Consider the following 15844-nt stretch of genomic DNA (forward strand, 5'->3'; position numbering starts at 1 on the left):
TAACGTTATTCACGCGGTGCGCCGCGACGCGCGCCGGCCGGGTTCCGCGCGCGCGGATCGCAAAGTTGCATCGTCACGGGACTCGATGAATTTTATTAGGCTCGTTCGTCCCACAGCGACTTTATCGTACGCGCGCGTCTCAAGGCTGAGCGTAGACAGGCCCGGCTCCTCTCGGCCCCCTCGATTAATCGGTTTATACGCCGTTTTCCTTTCGATTTGTTTGCCACGGGGGTCCGGCCGCCGACGGCGGGGGGGGGGGAAAGAGAGGGCTTCCCCGGCGACGTAAATACGACTTAGGCGAGAATTGTGGAATTATAAAGATAGAAATGCTATAAATAACGCGGAAATGGAAATAAGCGAGAGTCCGCGGGAAGCGGCGGCGATCCAGCCGATTAATAAAGATGCTCGTTTAATTAGCGCGCTGTGCGGCCCCGCCGTGCGCCGCGCCGATGATTTATGAAGTCGGCGTAATCCACGACGCGGTAAAAAAAAAAAAAAGCGATCGCGAGAGGCGAAGGAAGGAGAGACGTCGCCGTTTATATATTAAATATATTCATAAGCTCCTGATATATAAATTGAATGTATTTTAATTGGAGCAATAATCGCGCGCTTCATTGATATTCCTTCCTCTCTACGGCCGCTATTTGTGTGACCGTACTTCATACGTCAATACCTGGGTGACGAGATTAAATGGGATTCGATCGAGAAATCGGCGAGCGGGGCGATTCACCGGTGCATTCTTGTGAGACGAGCCGCGGTATCCGATGTAAATGCGGATCCGACGCGTGTGCCGTTTCGTTGTTGCACCAGTAGGTGGCAATATAATACGGTGCAGCGATGCATTCGCATGCACCAGATGAGGCGAGTATGCCAGAAGGCAATTTGTGCTGCCTGTTCTCAGGGATGCGAGGGCCGTATTTTCGATTGCGATTTTATTTGCGCACGTGGACCTCTCATTCGCGACATTTCGCGTGACACGTGGATGGATATCAAAGCTCGTGTCCATGAAATATAGATGGCAATAGAAACTGTCGTCAAAGGTCAGCGGGTTTTTTTCAATTAAAGACTTATTGCTCGACAGAATAACTCATACCTAGCAAAATTAATAACGCGTTATTTTCACGCTCGAAAGCAGAAATGTATTTTTTTTTTCGTATTTTTTTTAATAATATAGATGTCTTAAAATTCGCTAGGAAATTTTTCATAAAAAAAAATATGTGTCCACTTTTTCACTTTTAGAGAAAAGCACCGTAGAACAAAGATTTATCGTTTTTCTGCGAGAAAAGAAACAGTGATCTATTAGCAAACCAGATTAGGGAGTAATGTAGAGAAATAATTTGCCTCAGTAAAATTTTTGAAATTGTCTTAGAGGTGTAATAGTAAGTTATAAGGAAGATCAAAGAGATATCACGTTACAGGAAGCAGAATCGATCGAGATAACTGTGATATCTTCGAGATAAACCTGATACTAAAATATTTTCTAACGATAAACCCGATAATCGTCGTAACATCGTTACAAGCGGTAATATCACCTGTTCGACACGCACTTTAAAATTTTTTCAAACAAAATACTTATCGATTACATCATTCGGAGATACTTCCGTATCATAATCAATTTCGCTAAATGTACCTTGCAAACGCGCGATCCTGCAATTTCACTGAAAACTACATGTCATGAAAGTCAAGATATTATTTTTTTATTCCTTTAAATTATCTTCTTAGATTCTAAACGTTACCCTTCGTGAGAAAAATCGAAGCGTCTTTAACGCGTTTACAAGCGCGGCTGTTATCTCGCCATGATCTGACACAAGCTCGGTTTTGATGCGTCTAATTCCTGAACCGATTACCGCGCATTATCCCGCCATTATGCCACGTTGTCCCGGAATATTAATAAGCCAATATTCTATCATCTCGCTTCGACGTCTTCGATCGTGACAACGCGCACCGTGGTTTCTCGAGAGGCACGCGAATTGCCGGCACCGATCACAATGGCGTGAAATTCAAAAGCGGCGGAAGTGACGAGAGAAAGGAGAAGAAAGGGGACCGAGATGTCGAGGAAATCCGTGGCGTGGATAGCGGCGCAATCAACGGGGTGTATCCGCCCGCGAAACTCGGACTCTCATATGCATACCCGTCCCGCGCCATAATAAATCCGACAATTTGCATGAATGCACGTATATAATATGGCGCTGGCCGCCGCGTAGAAAGCGGGCGCTGCGCGATTTTCTGGGGAATTATAAATCCCGTTCTCGAGAAGTTACGAGGGCGCGAGACAGGCATCTCGGGAAATAAACGTCGGCTGTGGCTGTTTCCTTGCAGCCTTTACTTTTTCCTGCACCTCTCGTCTTTGAATGTTGCTCGGAGAAAAAGAAAACGTATTGTTTACAAAGATGCAAAAAGTAAAGTTAAAGTTATAATTAAATTTATAAGCCGCCTTTATAATAAATCTTGATGAAATTTATTTCTATGATTCTGGTAATAAAATATATAAAAAAATAAAACGTAAAAAATTGTAATTCTGTTGGATATATTATTAACGTCTCTTATTGTATTAATGTTAATAAATTAATTCACCTTTTTATGTTAAAGGCGAAACATTTTTGATATTACTAAAAATCAAGTAATATCGTAATAAATAAATTTGCATGCAATAATACACATCAGCAATACCAGTAAATTACATGCTACTAAATACTACGTTATCTCCGATCGTGAATTAATCTTTCATCTTACTTTCTCTCTGCGTTGCAAGACCTAAATTATTCTTCTTTGAAATACACGATGTGCCTTTTAATTGTCCCTAAATCGTGCTATTGTTTTTCCCATTGTGTAATGATTTAAATGTAAAATATAGCAATTTGTTGTACAATATTGCTTGCACAAGTGCTATTAAAGATTGATGAGAAGTATCTTCCATTGTAACATTCTTAACATTTAAGAATTTTATATTAAAATATGTGAAAGAATACTTCATCGCTATAATAATTTTAGCGAACAAATAAAAACTTTTATTTTCAAGTAAAAATTTTTCATCTTTTCGCATGATCGGAAATTTAAGGTTTGATTTAATTTCCAACTAAGATCTTTTGAAAAATACGTGAACAAAACTGAAGCGTGCGCAACTGCGTTTATTACTTGTAACGTAGCACATTTAATTTTTGTCATTTTTACTAATAAAATACAATTTTTTTTGTTTCAGATTAAAATCCAGAGGAAAACTTTCATCGAAGAAGCACCAGCCTTACATCCCTGTTGAAAAAAAAGGAAGGAGAAAAGTGTCGTACGCCGAAACTATACGAATACGAACCGCAGCCGGTTCGTCGGTCGCTTCGGGAGTTCCGCACAGTAATCGGACGTTATTCTTTCATATAAAATTTTTTTAACGGAAGTGTCGTGGACTATCGTGCGAAAGTATTGAATAAAGAATTTATTTTAGTGACAGTAATTTATCGGGCGCGTTCGCGAGTGTCCAGTGCGCGGAAGGATGACTCGACACGTCCCATCTGAGAGGAGGAGCAGGCCCGGGGGGCATCCTGCATCGGCGGAGCAACTTATAGGTAAATATCAATTCTTTAAATTAAATTAAAAAAAGAATTTCCTTTTTTTTTGTTAAATTTAATTCATAACTAGCATGTCTACATTAATTTTTTTCTTCTTTATGTTACAGTCACCGGCAGAATTCTTCAACTCCGCTGAAGTTCATGCAGATTGGTAAGTCGCATAAGTTTTTTTTATACTTTGTAATTAGGGTCTTTTAAAAAATAGCGCGCGCATGGTTTCTTCTAGTTGTTATAAAATAGATAAAAGTGTAGAGAGCAAGGCAATTGTTTACGCGATGCAACTGCATTCCCACGTACGTAGTCGAAATATCCTGTTTCATCCATTGTCTTGGCCTTTATCGGAAGGCCGGCACATTCTCAGGTGTAAACGCACCTCGTTCGACGAAGAGAGTACACATTCGAACTTTCTAAACTGTAATTTGTCTCGATTTCTGATATCTCACCTCGCGCGATCGTTCTTTTGTTATCGACTTTACGGCTTGGGAAATTAGAGGGATGCTGCGCAATAATTACCAACGGTGAAATCGAGAAAGCCTTCTTCGTGCAATGTTCGTAATAAAAAATTCACTGCATTTATTTACTTGCCTAAGCTTTCGGAACTTTCATGATTTTATTTCGAGTAAAATGCATCATGTAATAAAAATAATGCAACTTTTTAATTATATTCTCGATAATTACGTATCTACAATGCAGTCAGTAATAAATTTAATTCTTTTAACATTAAAATTATTTTCCTCCAAATTAATTAATTAATTAATTACTTTGATAGTAACAGTTTTAATTTTTTTTTTTTATCTTTTTATTCACAAGGCATAGTAAATAACTTGCATAGAAAGTGAGAACGCTCGGAGTAACTTACAACTAAGGGCTACTTAACGGTCACCAGAGGCATGTTTTCCGTAGAATAAACAAGCCGACTTCGCAGTACCACTGCGATCCCCGTGCCACGTTTATATTGTGATCTATTATAAGACTCACGAATCTCCGCAAATAAATCCTGACGCGTACGTCGCGCCGAACGTATGTATGTGTTTTACACGAAATCCACGAATTACGCAGCCGAACGAGACTGTTAGTCTGCGTCGATCGGGTTGAACGACTGCCCGTTACGTTTTCGTAACAAAACGCGCTACGTCATAAAATTTGTCATGCCACTTGAAACATATAACTGTATATTTAACTTTAATCAAGTCAAAATAATCTTAATAATTAAAAGCCGTGCATTATGCTTTCTAAAATAATTATTTTCGTAATGATCGTAGTTATACGCAATAGAGCGAAACGGTACTATTCTACATCGCCAACGTTAAACAGAAAGTTTATCATCGTCGTTTGTTGAAGTAGAAAAGCGGATGCAGCTTGAGCCGAAAGTTAGTCGAAGCACTATTCCGTGAAACATCATTAACAACTTTGCTTATGCAACGGCAATGTAACGCAGGTCGCATTCGTATCGAAAATTATTCCCCAAAATTTCGCATAAATCCAACGAGCCGTCGCACGATTTTAAATTTTAAGAAAAAAAAAAAGTCGCGCATCAAGTTATACCGCTGAATAGACTTAGCAATAAACTTCGTGAGGTAACATTTTCACTTTTTATATTCCGCCACTTTGGTGGTCTTTTCGATTCCGATCGGTATTACGTATGTATTACGAAAGATTACTATTGTTTCGCGGGAGCACACATTTCATCGCGACAACCGGCAATTATTGCAGCCTCTCGAAATACTTTCTGGGTCGATTGAAATCCACGATTTATCGTGCGCGATAATTGCACGTGAAATACTTTTGCCTTTCACTACCCGCTGCAAACGAAATCTCACTAGCGATCGAATGAGTCAATGAAAGAGCATTTAATGCATCGATTTATTTAGTTATAAAACGAGTTGTAGTAATTATCCTCCCATTGCTTATACGTATTACTCGCAGTTTTGCAATAATCAACAATCATGACGATTGCCATAAACAAGATATGCGATTCTCTGCTCATTTATTAATTTGATTGACATAGAACATGTATACGGTCAGCCGATAGTTTCCAATTAAACGAGAGCCAGCCGAAGCTTTTGTTGAAATGTACCTGCTATCGCGAAAGCCAGCGGGGCATTGAATATTGTCAAAGAATAATTAAATCTAGTATATTGCGCAATCCCAATCGACTGTTGGAATGTCCGACTTTAATTGATTCAGTTATTCTCGTAGGAAAAAAAAAAAAAGAAAAAAGAAAAAAAAAGATTCAAGTTACTTTGCGTCAAACTAAGAATCTTTCGAACGGCCGATCGATTTCCGTGTCAATACAGCTGATACAAAATATTTATTAATAATAAATAGAAACTACTTTCTGCATTTCCAAGTTTCGCCCGAATGAAACAGGAAAAAACAGAAGCGCGAGAAAGATTAAGTCCATGATATATCGAGACGGGTTTTAGTGTATATAAATCCACTTATATGTCATACGTCCCCGAAGCTTACGGTGTGTGCTTTATGTGACACGCGTCACGCCGTTTAACGCTAGTTTTACGACGCGTAAAGACATCTCCTCGCGTGCGAGCATGTTCCAGCCGATCACTCCGAAGTGTTGCTTTTCACCAGCTGTTGTTTCAACGGTAAACGAAATTTTCACGAGATCGTTCTCGGAAGCCGGCGAGAAAACACGGACCCCCCCGTCTTTTTACGGTTTGCCGAAACGGCGCGCTCGGTTGCTTTCGAAGCAGGTTGGCATTCAAAACGGCGCGCGGGATATTTTCGACGAGCTGCAAAAATTGTCACGGGCGAAAGATAATCGGTCGACCGATACGTCATACTTGTGAAATGTTGAGCAAATAACATATTGCGTGTTTTTCGCATGAAAACCCCAGTGTTAAATTTAGTTAAAAATACAGACCGCGGATTGCCGTAAATAACAGAATATTGAAAACGGAAATGAAATCCTCGTATGACATTCGAGGAAATATCCAATAAACCGGAACTCCAAAAATAGAAATATCAGATTTATACAATTTCCACGAAAATCGTGTGATATATTTAGTAAATGAATAATTGAAGTAAAATATATCTGGCGGGTAATAGATCTCGCGCCGTTATACCATTATTCTCTGACGCGCGAATAAATTTTATCGGGACTGCCCGGCACATGTCGCCGCTGAGGTGACACACGTCTATCAATTGCAGTTGGTAACTTGCGGAAATCAATTGTTAATTCACGATCGACCAGGCCATATTTTTAAACCTACGGGTATCTTCGCTTTACAGTTGCGCGGCTAGAACGATTGAATTTTAGAAAATGCATATTTCTAACGAGAAAACGCTTACCTGCGATTTTCCGCTCGCGCATACGCCGCCATAGCGCTTCCGCCTTACGCATCGGCCAGTTTTCGACTTTCGCGCTGAAACTGCGGAAGAACTTGTACTCCTTAAAGTGCGACATTCTTCTATTGCCGGTGCTTCTGGTTTGATCGATGTTACCGGAACTCGTTGTACTGATGGATTGGCAATCCTCACTCGACATGCCTAGTATTAAAAACTAATTCTCGTTTCTGTTTCCACGCATGTGTAGCGTTAAGTCGCGGCAGTTCAATAAGTTATTCCCATCCGGATTTGAACTGCCCGGCGTTTCCATCCTCTCGTATAAGACACCGCGTTCATTATTCAAATCCCATTTAATATTTCCTCGATGCAAAAATATTCTCTTATATATTCTCTTCCGGCGAAAATTCTTTTACGCACGTTTACGTGATTTTATTTCGTGGTATCTCCATTTAAGATAAATATCGTTTTAAATAATGATATTTCACTGTTTTGTATATCATGTCTTATGTTCTAAGATTTTGCATGTAAAATAATATATCCCTCGAGAAATATTAGAATGGAAGAACGTATATTTTAACGAGTCGGGAAACTTGAGAAAATTGAGAGCGACTTTTAGTTTTGCTGCAAGCCGTGCCACTTGTTGCCATCAGCTGCGTTTACTCGGAAGACGATATTATTTGTTACAATGCCGATATCAATCCCTTCCGGAAGTTAACGAGATGATAAATTAATGTAACGTAGCACAAAGGATTTCTGTTACAATTGTTTTCTTTCGAGACTAACAAACGTATCCTTTATCGATTGAAGCTACGAAAAAAAAAAGTATTTTTTGATGATATAAATTGGCTTTAATTAAATTATCAATTTATAACCAGTTTCTCAAAAAATTCTTTTCAACTGCTGCCAATATTGCTGATTTATTTCTGACATTTCTCCACTTAGTTATTTCCGTTTCACAAGGTAGATTCATCTCGTGGATTCAGGATAATGGGAAATATTCTTGTCCGTTTTCTCCGCGAAAAGTACTTTTACTCGTGACAACCGCTCGTTTAGTGAAATAAGATATAAAGTTTGTACGTTAATGCGTAACAATTCTGAGAACTTACGTCGACCGAACGATTAAATGATCCAGTACATTTCTCGATCTCGGAGAAATCCCATCGCATGTCCGGCGAATGGTTCTATATTTTGCTGCGAGAGACAGAGATCAGCTAAGCTCGATAGCTGACGGTCGTTGAATGATCTCTGCCATTTAATTAAATTCTCTGAGGATACCAGTATAATCTTCACGTTGTTCTTGAGAAACATCGAAACGTCGCTCGAAAACATTTACACTTTAAGGAAATATCCTCTACGGTGCATTGAAACTGCAAATTTATTGATACGAGTGTTTCTTTAAATAAAAACGTGTCGCTTCAAATAAGCTCACGAGAATATTAAAAATAGATTGTTCTTTTTTTATGGATTTGAATGGTATTTTATATTTCCATTTGAAAAAGCGATTATAAGAGAAAATTTTAGAGCTTAAATTAATTGCTTTTATAAATTCTTATTAATCAATTATATAAAATAATTAAATTTGACATATTTGATCTTTCGACAAATATGAAATTTGAAAATAAAATGATAGTTATAATATTTATATTTATTAGATCGTAATTAAAACGGTAAAAGTAACAGAGCGAGTACTTTCTACTACGCAATATAAATACCTGTGTGATAAAAAAAGATCGAATAAAGAAGTTGTTATGCATAGAAGAACATGCAGCAGACATTTATTATGGAAGACTAAACAGTTGGAGAATCTAATAGATTATTGAGAGTCAAAGCTTAAAATATCTTTTTCTCCTTGACATGTGAATCGATAAGAGAAGATGAATATGGCCGAGTATTGCCAGACGTTAACTTCCGACGCGTATTGATCTTATTTGTCGACAGAATCTATAGCAGCTACATAAAAAAAAATATATCTAAATATAATAAAAACAGATGAGACAACAATAAAAAAATTTATCATTGTGATAATAATTAGAGAACAAGAATAAATTAAAAATCATGTAAGAAAAGAATCGTACACTTTTTTTCCTAGATACGCTATTGAAACGAGATCTTGAGACTTAAAATATACGAAAGCATTCACTCAAAGAAAAAAAAAAGATATTTCAATGAACAAAAACGAATTAAACTATACGCAATAAAAGTTTTTTCCCTCCCAATCGTTTAATGAGCAATAACTTGTTGTCGGCAATACGAAGTTGAGACGAGCACAGAGTCTTTATGGAAGAAAGGATATGCATTAGTATAAATGAGAACGCTAGTTCCTACCGAAATTAATCGTCATTACCGTCACCTGTAATATCTAATTGTCGAAATTCCAAGTTTGCGACAATGGAAAATTCGTATCTCACCGGAGAGAAATCTGTATTACGCGACGACTAACGCGACAACTGTCACATTCATTATATCACGTTTAACATGCGCATCTTTAATCTTCACTTGCCACAAAGAGGCGAATTTCCAATAGTGAAACTCGAGCTTCAAAAGAGATAAAATATCCGAGTGAAAATTTATCTAGCTAATTTAATTTTGCAGGTAGTGGTTAGATCGCGCAGATTAAATATATTTCTTAATTCGTGACTATCTTGGTACTAGCCATAAATTATAAGAAAGTATTTTTTTTTTTTTTTTTTCAAATATTTACACAAGCACGAAAAGGAAACATTGATCGAATTATCTCTGCATAAAATCAAATTCTGAGTTTCGTTAACGAGATTTTTCATTTCGCATCCTAGCTACGAGCTCGATAACTATGCGATCGATATGTTTCTCCAAAGTCATCGTGGCATAAGTAAATTAATCGGCATGGCGCCCTGTGCCAGGCCAACCATCGGCATTTTCCGCTACTTGCAAAAAAAAAAATAAAAATAAAAATAAAAAACGGTCTAACAGGTCCCAGAGAAAGCCGCGAAATCGTGAATAGGTTAAAATGCAGCTAGGCGCACGAGCATATGCGCGCACAAAGGCGCCTCTCTTCAAGGTTACTCAGCACCTCTCAGGCGTGCGATGGAGAGATTTATTGCGCAAGCCACGGTGGTGTGTACATTGTCGGAGGAAAGCCGTAATCACGATGCTTAACGAGCGATTTGTGGCACTTTGCAGTGACGACACCTCACCGGTAACAGATTGCGATGGCCTCGCGAACGTCTTCCGATCTCGTCGGACGGTTTCACATCCGCGTAAGATTTGGCGAGATGCGCCGTCCACCTAGCCGTCGAGCGCACATCTGAAAACTGTCAGTCATCTGGTGCACTCCAGATCACCATGCGTGCCTTTTACCGAATCACGCGATTACGTTGTGTTACGCAAATTATTTACAGTTACACCGGTAACTGGACAGTAACTGAACGGAGATTCTAGGTTCGGTATTCAGATAGAGATATTTTACTTTATAAGATTTATGGGAGAAGAATTTTCTTGGATAAAAATATTTCAAAAAAAGACGATGGAAACTTTCAGAAAATATTTTAACATTATAATCGTTTTGCTTCAGTTCAGTTCAATTTTTGGAGTTCTTGCATTATTTAAATAGCTTTATCGCGTTAGCGGAATACCATAATCCCTAGTTTATAAGCATCCCGTTGATCGTATATTTATAAATAAATAAAAAATTTATAGCATGACCTTTCGCGGTTCGCAGTATCAGCTAGCCATAGTGACGAGAACAGAGATTATTTAATCACTGAAAATTGCAAGGCAAAATATGAAAATTATTACGTTGTATTAAAAAGATAAAAAATCTTTAATTAATCAAAATCACCAAATATAAAAAAAAGTTACTATTTAATAGACAATAAATAATTAAAATTAACGATTTAATTTACGGTAAAAAAAAATTATACTGCTAGATACTTTCAGGAAGATAAAGTTTTAAGAAAACTCGAGTGAAAATCAATGATACACCCGTCGAATGCGATAATGGCATTTTCCACAAAACGTATGTACCGAGGCGAGACCTTTATCAGAGATAATTAGCGAAATCAAATCTGAATAAGAGAATTACCGCACGCGATATTTCGCTGCTCGCGTGAGAGTTTAGCCGAGCAGTTGTCAACCAAACCGCGATTGCGGTCGCTGCAAGATTTGCACATGTCAAGTCACTTATCCCGCCGATCGTTAAATAAACTGCTATTAGATAAGCCGCGGTCTTTTCTCCCGACGGTTTGTCAACGAGGGTCAACAATAGTCGGCGACATGGGAGGGAAACCAAACCGACGCCTTTCTCCCGCCGTACCGCGAGCAGCGAGAATCGAGCTCGCTTAATGGCGAGATTAAATACTTCCCGGGCGAACAATAAGGAAGCTATCTCCTCGTACGATCGGGCATCGATCTTAATTCGGTATTGTTACGAAACATCACTTAACCATTGACCAACGTGAAACGGCCTGTCGTTTCGAATAAACTTCAATCCAAAGATCAATGATATAGAATGGACCGTAAGATCTTTTACGTGCGGAACGTTTATATTTATTTTCTGCTTTAAAAGCGATGAAAGTGGCTTAGACAGGTGCCATCTAATGACTAATTAAGAGGCATTATGGCCATTATTAACGTATGTTTACCGACCCTTTACGACAGGACCGTAAAAATAAAATCGACAGATCGGACAATTCATACGCGGCCGACATAAATTACATAAAGGGAAAGTAAATTCTTTTCTTTTTCTTTTTTTTTTTTTGCGAGGACTTAAATGTATGTCCAGATAGAAGAGATTAAACTTGACGACGTGAAATGAGATAAAAAATTAATGTCCCGGCGTTTATCTCGCTCAATGTAAAAGCTTTTTCTGCTCTTTTGCCGTCTCATCCGACATCGCTTCTTTCAATCTCCGCAGAGATATTTGAGAACTCGCAAAAAATTTACTGCGCGTTAATAGATTAAATGAAAAACGACATAGCCGATTACGTTCCCGTCACGCTATCGCAGTCACGCCTCGTTTCGCAAAATTGTGCAAATTTTGTGAAACGCGCGACGGAAAGCGACAGTGCTTGTCGCCGCGAATAATTGCGACAAAATGGCAAGCACGAGCGACAAATGGAGCGTGACCGTTGTGCCACCAACGACAGCGGCGAATTTCGCGGATTCCGCCTGTCAATAATGTTGCTGTCACGCATCGATAGACATTTCACGGCGAGGATCGCCGCGAGCCTCGAGTATTTTTAGCGCCGGAACTTTCATTCGATGAAAATAGTACGAAATGCATAAAATTACGACCACCGCGCGTTGTCTCGTGAGTTGTCTACCTCGCTTATCAAATCGCTTAACTGAACTGAGATCTGAACTCGACGAGACAGACCCGCTCGAATCAAATCTCATTTTTTTTTTTAAATAAAATTTTAACAATTCGTCAAAGCTCTCTTATATTCAAAAAAAATTGTTATCTAAAAGTCAATTAACGATATATTTTTTTTATAATTTTCTGGTACCGTCGTAAAATTTCTTTGATCTATCAGTAAAAATCATAGTCACAGTATGTGACTTTTGACATAAAGAGAAAACCCATTACAAAAACTATTAAATAATCGTGCTTTGATGATTTCTTGCAAAATGGTTACGGCAACGAATTAAAGACGAGAAAAAAAAAAACTTGGCTGCTGACAATTATAAATGTTTTTAAACATCTCCGCTGGTTACTAATGTGTTACGTCAACCTGCTGATGGATGACGGAAACCAAACGCCGTACGAAAGCGCGCGCGCTGCGAGTTTGACGGACCGGCGTACAAAAATTATAAAACACTTTTCCAAGAAGCAGCAACCGCTGCAATATATCTGTTCAGTTCTCTTAATTCTTCTCTCACTTTTATTTTCCTCTCAAATGAGCGGAACTTATATTAAGAATGCTTAAAGACTCCTGACGATTAAATATAAATAAAAATCGAACAGATTTTTATCTCACGGGATAACATTAGAACACTCGGCGTGTAATTGCTTTCTCACGCACTTAATTATTTTACATCAAAATAAAAAAAAATCCCCATAAGAAAAAAAATGTACATACATTCCAATAAAAAAAAAAAAAAATTAATTTAGACAAAGCCTAGTCTCGCTGCATGTTCCGAAATAACCGAACAACCCTCAAAATTCTCTTATAATCGCTCAGATTAGATCGATCGAAAGGATCCACACGCAATTCGTATGTACCTCCGATGGTCGATTAATGAAGTGGTGAGAGGCACGGCTCGCGAAACGAGTCGTGTGACAGCGCGAGAGATGCACGCGCGAGTAGCGTGGAAAGCCGCCTCGTAAACTGCGACCCAACGGCGCGGTGCCCGTGATAGCGACGACTGACGACGACTTCCACCGGGGAACGGAACGAAAGCTACCGGCGACGACGACGATGATGACGGCGGCGGCGGCGGCGGCGGCGCCGCGGCGCAAGCGTCCCGTGCGGTTCGCTCTTTTCCGCGCTTTTCTCCGCGATCGTATCACCTGCGTGATTGGCCCGCGATACCAGTATCGCCAGATAAGCAGCCAGTACAATCAGTTCGCGAGCACCGCAACGTTAATTGCCGAAAATCACGGAGGCCTCTCGGCACGTGCAGAAAAAAAAATTGCGTTAGCATCCGGTATACATCCGTCCGCCGCAGTCGATATTTGTTTTTCTTACTATTTGCTCCGCGAGTAGTCCACGTGTCAAATACGAAATGTTATCGGTAAGATTCGCTCGAAAGAAGAAACTTTCGAAACTCGGAAAGTTATTTCAATTTGCGCACGATATTGAAAAGTTTATTAAATAACATTTTTGTATCAAAAAGTTTTTTTTTTTTCTTTTTTTTTCTTATTGCGTTTCAAATATTGATCCATTTTCGTCGACATTCGAAGGTTATAGGATGCTGTTCCACTTTACTCGGCAAGGATTAATCCGATATCGTTGTAATGAGCTTTTCGAACTGTCACTTGTTTCTATTCTTCCTATTCACGTATCACGCTAGTAAGTTTCTATAGACAATATAACGCTAACTAAAAGCTATTCTGATGATATAAGAATATCGAAATTACATGCAATAAATCGGAATATGAAAAATATATAAAGTGAAAAATATAAAAGCGTCCTAAATATTAATGTAAAAAAATTTTAGCAAATTTTATAATATCATCAAATTCCTCTGCAAGTACCGATTAATAAATTACAAACATATAATATACAGCATTTAAAATTGCAGAGTTAAATTTCTCATACTATAAAATGCTTTTTTATACTAGTTTTAGATTTATAACGGGAAGGAGTTATAAGTTTTATTTTTATGAAAACGTCAGAAAGGATAATTTTTTATTTAAACGCAAAAGATTTTTGCATTAACGGGATATTCAATCGTTAACCCCAATCACGAATTGCCGCGGTGTCATCCGGCTATAAATTTCTAACAAGATGAAGAAGAAGAAATAATTTATCGCTTCTAATTATTTTATGCCAATCACTTTCTGTCGTGTAAATTAAGTACGGTTCTTTCCGGTTTGTTCCGCACTCTGTCTTGTAAAAACATGTGGAAACGATAAGCAAACGCGCGGGTAGATATTAACTTGATTCGGGAATAGAGAAGCGATAAACGTATTTCTTTTCATCGCCATCTGCTCGTGGAATTGTTCTATTTATTTTTATACTTCCATCGCCAAATCCGTATGGCACTAATGCGATGCATATTCGCGCGAGAGTCGGTCCGAATGAGTAATTTTTGCACGGCGCGGCCATCAAAATTGCAAAACTTTAAGATTAAAATGCTCGTAGGAAAATTATGTATACATATATATTTTTGTTTAATCATTCAAAATCTTGTCGAAGTCCCTCAGCTTCAGCGTTCGGATATTTAAACGAATTACGTTTAAAAACATAAGATATTCGCGCTAATGCGATTTTAATAAAATCCCGAATTATTTTACGTAATGATTCGATGAAGAAAATCGATAGCTCTTCACCGACCGTCGGGTCGGGGAAAAATACGATGTTAAAGTATTATTTTTATATCGGATAATAAATAGACCTTCCCTGCTACGTCATACGTGTAATATTCTAGTTCAAGGCGGCAGGGGCATTGCTGATTTTCCACTCTGTGGCGAGCCATCACGCAGACGCTTCTTTTCATCTATTATATTTCTATCGTAAGATTTATTCGATTAGCGCGCTGCCGATTAGATCGCCGCGGGTGAGAAGGAAAGTGCATCATCGGCGTATCTGTAGATGCACTCTAGCCGTGGGCGTGTCTATACCGGAAGTCATAATCACGTCGCGTCCGTGAGATCGCGCCGCGAGAAAGCAATTAGTTCACGTCGATAATTAATTAAACTTTCGCGATCGAATCCGCGACACAATACAACAGCGCTGCGCTTCGGATAGGAAGCGATCGAGAAACTTTCATATAGAGCGCGACGGAAGATGAGAGGTTGAATCTCTCGACATCTATCATTATTTTTATACCGCCACGAAGGAGTTAATTAAACTTCCCCCTATCTTTTTTATATCACACGTATATATACATGTCTCTCTCGTATCGTGAGTTACGGGAGAGATTTCAGTACATATTAATATTCAATAAATATAACAAATATAAATTCTTAATCTTGAAGGAGCTTTTGATTGAAGATTACTATGACTTTTTTTTGTGTGTGTGCACTAGATCAATAAGCATAAATAATTGTAGCTTCTCATTTATGCACAAAGCTTGTAGCTTCAAGATGCTCTCGGAAGTGAATAAATCTCGGAATGTCACGAAGATTACGTGAAAATTACACGGGTCACGGCACCCTCGGGTGTCTTGAATTAATTGCGAGACACGTAATAGCGTACACGGTATTACACGGGCGCGTTAAGTCAAGCCGAAGGTACTACGCGTCCTGTAATGAACCCTCAGACGCCGCATTACTCGTATCACCGCGATCGGAGAGCGAAAATTCCGCCGTTTCCATAGCGCCACCGCAAATTGCG

The 15844-nt window shown here is 38.7% G+C and overlaps 1 protein-coding gene and 1 pseudogene across 1 annotated transcript in view; both read right to left on the reverse strand.

Annotated features, from left to right (window-relative positions):
- The window catches only part of Cv-c (crossveinless c), a 169152-nt gene that overhangs the window by 94063 nt on the left and 59245 nt on the right, over window positions 1-15844 (reverse strand). The window lies entirely within an intron of this gene.
- On the reverse strand, window positions 257-8195 carry LOC139102705 (uncharacterized; annotated as a pseudogene).

This window comes from Cardiocondyla obscurior, linkage group LG05 (genome assembly GCF_019399895.1).
Source record: "Cardiocondyla obscurior isolate alpha-2009 linkage group LG05, Cobs3.1, whole genome shotgun sequence".
Taxonomy (NCBI): domain Eukaryota; kingdom Metazoa; phylum Arthropoda; class Insecta; order Hymenoptera; family Formicidae; genus Cardiocondyla; species Cardiocondyla obscurior.